The sequence below is a fragment of the Dipodomys merriami genome, unplaced genomic scaffold, assembly GCF_024711535.1.
Source record: "Dipodomys merriami isolate MVZ:Mamm:240054 unplaced genomic scaffold, mDipMer1.0.p SCAF_664, whole genome shotgun sequence".
NCBI lineage: Eukaryota > Metazoa > Chordata > Mammalia > Rodentia > Heteromyidae > Dipodomys > Dipodomys merriami.
The window spans coordinates 260,773-272,349 of record NW_027206251.1 but is presented as its reverse complement, the minus strand read 5'-3'; the positions used below and the strand labels follow the sequence as shown (position 1 = coordinate 272,349).

At 35.9% G+C, this 11,577-nt stretch overlaps 1 long non-coding RNA gene across 1 annotated transcript; it reads left to right on the top strand.

Annotated features, from left to right (window-relative positions):
* Positions 1 to 1,173: 1,173 nt before the first annotated feature.
* On the top strand, positions 1,174 to 10,546 carry LOC138815739 (uncharacterized). The gene is made up of 3 exons (XR_011368447.1): positions 1,174 to 1,242; positions 2,915 to 2,987; positions 10,345 to 10,546. It is a non-coding gene; the product is annotated as an uncharacterized lncRNA (long non-coding RNA).
* The last annotated feature ends 1,031 nt before the right edge of the window (positions 10,547 to 11,577 follow it).

The window sequence follows — 11,577 nt, the reverse complement described above, 5'->3', positions numbered from 1 at the left end:
CGAATTGTTTGGAGTCAGGAGTCATATGTCAGAGGTACTACCTTTGTTTGTTGTTAGGTCTGCCTCAGGTCATGCAGACCCTATACAATCACCTTCCCAATTCTTGGCTAAGTTTGAAACCTTTATGTGTTGCCTAGTGTCTGGCACACCTGGAGGCAGCCACCTCCAGATCCTGTTAAGTCACAACCTGGTCAGCCTCTGGTCGCACTTTCCATCTGACCAGAGTTGAGTCCCGGAAATTGAAGTCACATCCAGATCGAGTGTGGCCAGAGTTTCCCCCAAACTGCCACACCTCATCTGGTCTTTCACATAGATACATCCTTGCCCGAGGTTGGGTCGCTCCATTTTTTTAACATGCATTTCCACCATGTATGGCATGGGCAGCAGTTCAGTAAATAAACTTCTTTACCTGACTGAATACTGTGTGGTGTTCTCTTTATTGGCTACCTAATGAAACTCACCTCATTAATAAACTTTAACTTCAAAGTTTCTAGTTATGAATGCATGGATATTTTTGTGACACATGTGAGATGAGTATCTACAAAACATATTTACTATCATCATTTAACAGTATAATTCTGCCTGGAATCTTTAATAGCAGCATAATTAACCATAAAGTCTATTTTGTTTGCTTTGCTTTGCTTTGCTTTGTTTTTGCTTAAAGTAATAGAAGAGTAGGTGAGACAATCTGTGTGAAGCCTCATGGTCTGTGTTGGAGGGGCAGAATGATGTAGGCTCCGGCCTCAGGATTATCTGAGGACTGTGTTTGTGTATGTGGAAAGCTCTTGGCATGCCAGGCGATAGAGGGAACATGTTCTCTCTATCTCAAAGCTCTTGTCAGACTCTTGGGAGCTGAGGAAGTAGCTCTTCTGCTTACTTAAGCATAGACGAACAGCTAGTCAAGCATTTTCCTGAGTATGGGGAAGTGGTTTGAGCTTTCTCTAAAATAGTTTAGATAAAAATGTACAAAGACTTATCACATAGTTTAAGCAAAATTGTATCTGTTGAAATTCTTTGTGTGAATGTCTCCTGACTAAATCTTGGCAAAGATAATACTTGCTTGTCCTTAAATACCCACTAGCAATAAAACACAGCATGCAGTGGCAATTGTTATTTGCACTCTGCAACCCCTGTGTCCTGGTGATTTTGCGACCCTTACCCAGGGACCCCAATGCCTGAGACGTTGACAATTGGCACCCAAACAGGAACCCTGCAGTGATGAATACAGGAAGGGATATTCAGGTAAGTACTTTTAATTACATGGTGATGGGACAAGTTAAGTCTACTCCATACTTACATATGCTAAAATATTTACTTGCTGCTTATGGTGTAACTATTTCTTCTTTTGACATAGAAATGTGTATTAATGTAGTTAGGGAATGGAATCCTTGATTCCCCGACAAAGGGACGTTAGATGTTGATAATTAGAAATGAGTAAAGTATAATGTAGAAAGAGCTGTTCGAGAAGGGGAAAGGATTCCTGATAGATTTCGCTCCATTTGGGCTATTTTAAATAGCATTTTTAAAGCTTTAAATGAGAAAAGATTAATAGTGGACTTAAAGAAAGAGGCCACGCCTTCTATTGTAGATTTTATATTGGACTCTGAAGTCAAGGACACAATAGATAAGGCTGCATCACAATTAACAGAGAAAAAAACAGAGGTAAAGAAAGCTGAAAAGGAACAAACTGAAAGCATAAATAGAATGTCTGAGCAAATGGAGTTGATTTTATCAAGATTACAACATATGGAGTTAGAAATTAGCAGAGTGAAAGGAGAATCTGAGAAAGTGAAAGTAAAACAGCCTTCGGCTCCTCTGCTTGCTGAAGTAATTTTTACCGCGTCACTCCCTCACAAAACAGAAGGCTCAGACAGTGAATTTGATGATGAAATGCCTATTTTTTCTTATCCTGTAATTTGACCACCTCCTATGAATGGTATTGCTCAACCAGCCAGATATGACGGTGTTGCTGTCGATGATATTGGTAAACTAAAGAAGGCAGTGATGTATGGTCCTCAGTCTCATTATGTTAAGGAATTGCTTAATGCGCATCAGCGACATTATAATAATTTTGTTCCCTAGGATTGGAAGATGCTTTGTAGAGCCTTGCTTACGGAACCTGAATACCTACAATGGCAAATCTGGTTTACTGAGTTATATACAGAAAGGACTAGACAAAATGCACAGAGCAATAATCCACACCTGCAGGTCATAACCTGTCCCATGTTGAGTGGGACAGAACAATATGCAGATGCTCATATGCAAGTGAACTCTCCTGAAGAGATCCATGAGCAGTTACGAGACATTGGTATTGAGGCATGGGGGAGGATTCAGCTGGCAGGAGAGCATTATGGCTCCTGGACTAAAGTAATTCAAAAACCTAATAAACCCTATGTTAAATTTTTATCATGATTGACACTGACCTTGGAACATACTGTTGTGGGCAAGGCTGTACTGCAACAACTACTGGGCATGTTGGCTTATGAGAATGCTAATGAGGACTGTAGACGAGCCCTATTGCCTATTAAAGAATCTGGGGATGTAACTACATATAAGGGCATGTAAAGAAATTACATCCGAATCCCGGCGTATTCAGTGGTTTGCTGAAACTATGCTCACTACCTGGCATGCATTACAAACCATCTAATCTAAAATGTTTTGGATGTGGTCAAACGGGACATGTAAAGAAGAATTGTAAAAAGGCTACTGATGTTAACAAGAGAGGACCAGGAATTTGCCATAAATGTAAAAAGGAAAGCACTGTGCAAGAGTGTGTAGATTAAAAATAGACAATAAAGGAATTCCTATAAAAATGCTTATCCTATGCAGGGAAACTCTCTATCCTGCCAGCCCCGGGGCCAAGGATTAATAACCGAGGGTAGCCAACCATTTTTCTTCCTTGTCCCTGCCACAGCCCACAGCGCCTCAATGGACATGCCGATTCATTGATCTACTGAGAGGCATATTGGTATAAAACCTGCTTGCATGTAAGTATTAATTATGGTCATTCAAAAATGACAGATGTCAGCTCCCCAGACATACTAAAATCTTGATTTCTAAGTAAGATAAGATTTTATGGTGCTACAAGTGTTGAGATATCTGGATGAGTCTAATGTGTATCTTGCACTGAATTAGACAAGAACATATCCATTATCATATGGGATAAAAAATGGCAGTAAGAAGATATTCCCTTGAGAAAAATATAGGAGGCTGCGAGAAGTATGGAGAAATTCAGATAATTTTGAAATTAGAAATGCAAGCTCAAGTATGTCTCTTTAAGTGGAAGGGCAAAAGAAGGGGAAGAGAAGAAAATAACTGAAAGCAGATCATTGTCCCAACTTAGAGTATAGAAAGACATAACCTATAACTTCCAAGTTAAAGAGAGACCAATATAATACGTCCCACTTAATTTAGATACATGCAAAATATTTATTTGGCTTTTTCCCACTTTAATGCTCTAAAATAAATGAAGACTTATAAGAAACGTTATGTGATTGTTGTTAGTTCAACCTGAACACTAGTTGTGATGAGCCCTCTTTTTCTCAGTATGCTCTTGGAAAATACTCCCTAAATTGCTGATGCTGTAACTGATTAGAGAGTCAGCGTAACAGGTTTCTACTTGTATGATAATTCCATGATAGTTTAATGTAGTTTTTTCTCAAGATATCCAACTATATTGTCTGACGGTGTACTTTGAACACACCCTCACACCTGAGCACATTATTTGAAATTGTACGTCAGCATTTAATTGGCATATTCTATTTTGTGCCTTTGTCTTTTTTGAATGTTCCTTTTGATTGCTCTATTTCCATTTCATCTGTACAAACTGCTAAAAATATTGTTCAGCTACCACTTCTTGTTTGCAAACACACAGTCTATTTATGAAGGTACTTTGTCCATGTTAAGCAATAGGGTAGTACTTACTCTCTGAGGAGAAAAGTTCCACAATATAACTGTATGCCAACATTTGAAGATGTAGAATTTAAGGCATTTTGAGACAAACAGTGATATTTGAATTGAAAGGCTCTTAGGGACATTTTCTTGGAGCTCATTAGTTTACCCAGGAGAAATATAAATATCCACACAGTTTGGAGCTAATTAGTAAGTAACTGAATTAACACTAGATCCTAGATGTTGTGTTATTACAAGTCACCATTGTATTATTGTTATATCAGAATCCTTCCCTACATGCATATGTGTATCAGAAAATGAAAGAAAGGCATTAAAAATGTCTTTTCTTTTTAGACATTTAATCCTTGTGGTGATGGTAATGTCTGAACTCTTCCATCCAATAAAAGCTTGAAGTTTATAAGAGCACTTCCTACATATAAGAATGTGTGGCAGTTTCATTGAGAAGGTTATTTCAGCATGGAGATATCCCTAAAAAGAATTATATTTAAATAGAGTGTATGGCAGTTATGACGTATCAATGGCTATTGAGGCATTTTCTATTCTAAAGAAGAATCAATTGCGGAGTCTTCAGTAACATCAGTAAAACTGTATGTTCAACCTATACTTGGTATTACTTGTCTTACATTTATAATGAATAGCCTGATAAGATGACCAAACCTATCTAACGATATTTCAGTAAAATCGCAAAGTGATGTAGATACATGGGTCACTCATTGGAACTGTAGAGCAAATTAGGTTTGTCTGTGCTATAGTTCAATCCATAATCTCCTGGTTAAATAGTCTTCAAAAATATTCACAGACAGTTACATCTGTATAATACTCCTAAGGTCAGGATAAAAGCATTTGTTCCCAACATTTAAAATAAAAAAAGATCTGTTGAATTCATGGATCTAGAATTTTATGGCTTCACATTCATATCTCAAAATTTCATCAATACTACTTACATCTCTACCAGTTCACCAAAACATTGTTCTTATTGAATTTGTCTATGTCCTTTTAGTTTTCAAATCCAAATAGCATATTTCCTTCAATGTCTTTGTAACAGTTTTGACCATTTCTTCCTGCGAATTCTTTCCTTTCTTTACTTCTGTAAATCTGTTTTTATTACTTTCTTGTTTCCTTATCTCTTTCTTCCAATCTTGTCAACATTGGTGCTCACATTGCTACACTTATGTCATAACTTTTCTTTTCCTCTTCCCTTTAATAATGCCCCCAATTTTATCATTCTTTTTCATATTCATGGTCATGGATATTTTGATGATATCTAAAGAGATCAATCTTTGCCTCTGTTTAATATAAACTTTAGAACTATCAGAGAGTTTTTTTCCCTAAATCCATCATTTTCACTTGTAATCCTTATCACCAAGAATATCACTAACACATTTGCCTGGCCATAGATGTAGAACCATTTAGATTTCTTCTTACCCTTCTACTCCCACCCATTATATAAGATGAACGATCAAGATTTTCTCAGTTTCTGTTACTAATTTTGTTGGTCGTGGGACTGGAACTCTGGGCCTGTCTGCTGTCCCTGTGCTCTTCAGCTCAAGGCAAGCACTCTACCTATTGAGCTACAGCACCACTTTAGGATTTTCTATGTACTTTCCTAGCGAGTCCATTAAACTTCCCCCTTGAATTTGGTTGTCATGAATACCCAACTTCTATGTTAATGAGGAAAAACTCTAATGTAAACTTTGTCTCCAAAAAACCAGTCCAAGAAGCCGTGATCACAAATATTTGGCTATACTTTTTTACTTTTTTGTTTTTTTTTTTTTTACCTTGAAAGTCTTTTTGTGTCTAAATTGCCCACAAAAATAAGTAGTCCACTTTTTGGTGCAATCGTTTCTAACCTCAAAAATATATTTTGGTAACAAGATGCTTTGACGAAACCAAAGTATACTCCACTTTTTATCTTTTCTCTTAAGTCTCTCCTTAGATAAAATATCAGGAAAAGTGAAGTTATTCTTTGCAAAATTATTTCAATTGATTATTTTTCTCTTGGTCTTGCATTTGTTCAACAAGATGTATCGAGGAGAATAGAGTTAAATCACCCATACCTTGGATGAGTGTCTGTTACAAAGCACAATGCTTCTATGTCCTACTTCTATGTCCTCCTCTTAGCTCTTTCCTGATTTCCAATTAATCACGGCTTCTTGGCTTCAAGTTTAGGGAAGCTGAAGGACTATAAGGCCTCCCCCATTGCTCCATGTTCATGTTTTCTCGTTTAAAACTCTTTTAAGTTGCCTCATTCGGATGTGGAATTTATTTTCATGTCTTCATTCAAACTGTTCTGCATCGTAGTGAGCCAAATAGGCTCTGTAAAATCACTTTAGGTAGCTAAAATATTAAGAGAATCTATATCATAAAGTTTTGTCCTCTCTCCACTGTTGAAGCCAATATGTTTAGCTAGAGCTTCTAAGAAGAGTTTTGTTACCTTTTCCATTTCCTCAATTCTTTTCTGATCCCAAAATTTGTGGCTTATGTAATAAGAGAAGTGTTCACTATCTCATCTTAATAAGGATATTATTTTTTGTGAGCTTCTTAGAAATTTGAAATCATTGGTTTGAATTATCCTATTAGATTTTTTTTTCTGCGTTTCAGTGCTTCATGTGCAAAGACAGTGTGGAAAGAATTACAAACAGAATAATATAAACCTAATACATTCATTCATTGTGCAGGGCACTTTCTCTCTAAATATTTTGACTCAAAATATATTTTTCAGAGAATTACAGTTTGGTAATTAAAGGTCAAATCACAAATTTTCATGTCTTTTTCTTTAAAGAACTTTGAATTTAAATTCCACTACAACCTTGTTTTACAAACTGAAAGTATATTTCCTGGGTAAGGACATTTTCAAGGGAACCTACAGGATTCCCAGCAAGTTTTCTGAGGTTTATTGGTTTGTTTGTTTGTTTAGTTTAGTTTAATGAGCCATCTTCACCCACATTGCTCTCTCTCCACTAAGTCTCCATGGATTTCTTTGCATGAAAGCCTCTTTCCCAGGCAATTTTAAATTTTCTTAATAGGCTAAGTTGTTAAAAATCTTGAAGAATTAAAATTTACCTGTCATAATTGTAAAACTCTTTTGAGATTAGTTTATCAGAATCGCAATTTCACCAATCCTAATTCCACCTTTACCATCAGAAACAGTTAACGTTGTTTTCATGATATAGTATCCATACAACTATTCTTTTCCAGTGGCTTTGTTATGCATATATATTACCATATAAGCTGATGCAGAGCAAAATGAACTCCAAGATATGGAAACAGAGGCTTTTTGCTTGCGGTTGCTGTTTTTAATGTAGTATGTGATTTCTATTTTCTTTTGGGTTTTCTCCGTATGGTTTATCCTCTATTGTATTTGATTCTGATACCCTGTATTTTGTGTATACATTTACCTTAATTAGGGAATGGAAGAGGAAAAACAAAATAGTGAGAAAAAAGACAAAGGGCAAACCAATGCAATAGCAATGCTCACAAGACAATATATGAGAAATGTACATAACAACTTCTGAGAGGTATTGAGGAGAAGGAAAACTGTGAGAAAAATGAGGGAGGAGGTAACCAGTATGAAAAGTTATGTATTAAGTACTTTACATTTACTGACGGGATCAATGCAAGATAATGTTAAAGCATGCATAGATGCCTCACCAGCAGTCATTCAAGGAATGGCATATGCTGCAGCAATGAAAGGAGAACCATTCAGTGCTTATGAACAAATATTACATAAGAAATGACCTCAGGCCAGAAATGGGGTCTGTTTTTCATGTGGCCAGTCAGGACACATGAGTAAAGATTGTCAACAAAAGCAAAATAAACCTAGTAACAATAAAAAGGGTAAAGCGCCTGGACTTTGTCCATAATGAAAGAAACGCAATCATTGGAAAAATGATTGTAGATCAAAATATCATAAGGATAGAATTTTCCTAACAGCAGAAGAAAAGGAGACAAAAAACAAGAATAGGTGTGCTCCCTCAGCCCCGTAAACGAAAGAGGGGAAACACCTACTGTTACACAAAAATCCCCAAAGGGATCAGATCCATTAAATCCCTTGTCTCCCCATTTACAGTATGGGATTTGCCAAGAATTACTCCAGGAAGTGCAGGGTTAGATCTGGCAGGAAAAAGAGATTACATTATCTCTATCATGTATGGTGTTCAGCTAATAAACACTCAAGTTTATGGTCCTGTAATTGAAGGAACTGTGGACTTGATAGTTGGTAGAAGCTCAAATTATAAGAAAATTTTGAGGTATTACCAGGAGTAGATGATGCAGATTATCAAGGGGAAATTAAAGTAATGGTAAGGTCTTTAAAAGAAAATATGCAAATACATATGGATCAAAAAAAAGCTCAAATCTTAATTTTAAATTATGTCCATCTTCCAAATCAAATCCTAAAAGAAGATCGAGGTACAGGAGGTTTCAGTTCCACAGAAACTGTGGCCTGGGTACAATCTATTTCTAAGGACCTACCCATAAAAACTATAAAAGTGGATAGAAAGCCAATTAAAGGTCTCTTGGACACAGGGCCAGACCCAACATGTATTGTAGGAAAAGATGGGCCCTCATCCTGGCCAATTATGAAGACAGAATCTATATTAATGTGATTGGGTATGGCTAACAATGTTGCTCAAAGTTCAAAAATTTTAAAGTGGGAGTGTGAAAATAGATTTGGAAACTTTCAACATTATATTGTATCTGCTTTGCCCTTACATTATGGGGCAGAGACATTATGCAAAACATGGAACTAAAATTAGTTACTGCAGATTACTTTAGTGTACAAATTTTTTCAAAGAGGCCGCTGATGAGAAGTTTGCTGATGCAATATCATGGAAAAATCATCAGCCTGTGTGGGTTGATCAGTAGTCCCTAACTCAAGAGAAGATACAGGCTGTAGATCAATTGGTAAATGAGCAATTACAGAAAGGACATTTAGAGGAATCCAATAGCCCTTGGAATACTCCAGTTTTTGTAATTAAAAAGAAATCTGGGTAATGGAGGTTGTTACAAGACCTCAGAGCCATTAATAACACCATGCATGATATGGAGGCTCTTCAACCAAGACTTCCATCTCCTGTTGCTATTCCTAAAGGACATTATACAATAATCATTGATTTTCAGGAATTTTTTTCAATAAAATTGGATCCTAATGATTTTCAAAGATTTGCATTTCATGTGCCCTCATGTAATTTGAAAAGGCCCTGGCAGAGATATCAGTGGAAGGTCTTGCCACAAGGCATGAAAAATTCTCCTATATTGTGTCAAAAATTTGTGGATAAATCTTTACAAAAAACTGGGGAAGAATTTTCTAATGCTTATATTATTCATTATATGGATGATATTTTAATAGCTGCTGAAAGTAAACATTTAACAGAACAAATTTTAACAATTAACCATTGAGCAATTAACCAACTTTGGTTTGCTTATTGTTCCAGATAAAATTCAACATAATACACCTTTAAATTATTTAGGAAATATAATACATCATGTCACAAAAATGAGTTTCAAGCTAGATAAATTAAAAATATTAAATGATTTTTAAAAATTACTAGGAAACATAAATTGGGTTAGACCCTACTTGAAAATTACAACAGGAGAATTACACCCATTGTTTGAAGCCCTAAAAGGGGATTCTAATCCTAAATCTAAGAGACAATTCACTCCAATAATGTTAGAAAAAATTTCATTGGTGGAAGAAAAGTTACAAGCAAAAGTGGTCCAATTGGACTATAATAAAGACTGGGATTTTATAATGTTAAAGACATCTTATACACATAAAAGATGTTTATGGCAAGATGGAGTCCTGGAATGGCTTCACTTGCCTCACAGTCAGACAAGAATGATAGCTTCTTATGTATATTTGTGCAGCCAACTCATTGTCAAGGCAAGGAGTAGGTCCCGAGAGTTATTTGAGAAAGAAATGAATAATATAATTATGCCTTATAATAAAAAACAATTAAAATATTATTACAGAATGATGAGAATTGGGGATTAGCATTATTAAATTATACAGGACAAATAAAATTTCATGTTCCTCAATATCCTTTATTAAATTTTGTGGAAGAGGTAAAAACCATTTTTCCATTAGTGGTAACAACACCTTTAGAAGGAGCTCTAACAGTTTTTACTGATGGGTCATCAAATGGAACTTCAGTGGTATACATTCCAGACCACTTCCCTATTATTAAAAGGGCATCTGACATTTCAGAGCAACAGACGGAAATTATTGCTGTAATTTTAGCTTTAACCATATTTGTAAATAATCACCTTAATACTAATGAACAAAACCTTACACTTATGCAAAAACATTGGAGCGAAATTGGATTTAAAGTTCAGCCAAAAGTTAAAAGGAAAGATTTGCTCACAGGCACCAGGAAAGGGCCAGATGTATTAATCACCTCGGGAAGAGGGTATATATGTGTGTTTCCACAGGATGCCGAGTCACCCATCTGGAATCTCACCCGACTCGTGTGCCCTAGAAAAATAAGAGAAACCCAGGCGAATAAAAACCCAGAAGCAAGAAATGAAGAAGGCGATGCACAAGCTCAAAAGTCTTCACCTTTCTCCTCAACAGGCCATGGCAACAAAAGAAGCCCAACCACCAACCTGGGAACAAATTAAGAAGCTCAATCATTCTGCGGAGGAGATTGTTGTTTCTACAGGAAAGACTATCACTGTTTAAATTAAGTTTCTTGCTATACTTGCCATTATTGCTGTGCAGGCAGTGTCTGTTTCAGGAGAACAATACTGGGCATATGTTCCTAATCCTCCTCTTCTACATCCCGTGGGATGGGGGAGATGAGGATATAATACAAGTAATGAAAAATAATAGTGATCTGCTAGGGAGTTTGGAGGACTATTCTAATTCTCATATGACTTCTCAAACTATTAATTATGAAGGAATGACAGATACCACTCCAATTTGCATAACGCAATCAGGAGAAAATATCCCCGGGTGTTTGCCTATAAACTATAGAACTTTTTTGACTGATGATCAATCCAATGATAAAAAGTTCAAAAAAAGATTGATGTGGGAAATTGGCATATTAGGTTTTCATACTTATAATGAATCATTTTTCATTCCCAAGAGGAATAAAAATTTAGGTAACTGCCTACAAAAATATCATGACAAAGATCAGTTTGGGGATGTATTAATTACCTCACCATAATTGTGGGAATGTGGATTTCAAAAGGCCTGTTTTTTACAACCTATGGGGCACCAGATAGTATTTTTGATTTTTCCATTGGTAACCCTGATTATGATTATGCTGCCTACTTAAAACATAATTCAGGAAAGTTTAATGGCTATGCTCCTGATACTCATGGGGAACCCCTGAAAAGATGGCTCACTCCAGGGTGGGTGGCTTCCATTTTGGTGAGTCACTCTCCCTTTCACAATAAAATGGGCATTCATCTGGATTTGTTCAGACTTTTTGCAGCAACAAACATGATTTTACTGAAAAAGCACAAAGAAACTAAGAGTACTGCAATTGGGGTAAGAGCATGTGTGGGATATCCTATGGGAATTTTAGCTGGAAAACTAGATAATTTAATCATTATTAATCAAGGAAAATCTTATTATATTAGCTGTAAGGATTGTATTTTTACTAATTGTCTTACTTCTTCTCTAGATAAAACTTATTCTGTAATTTTTATTTTAAAAAG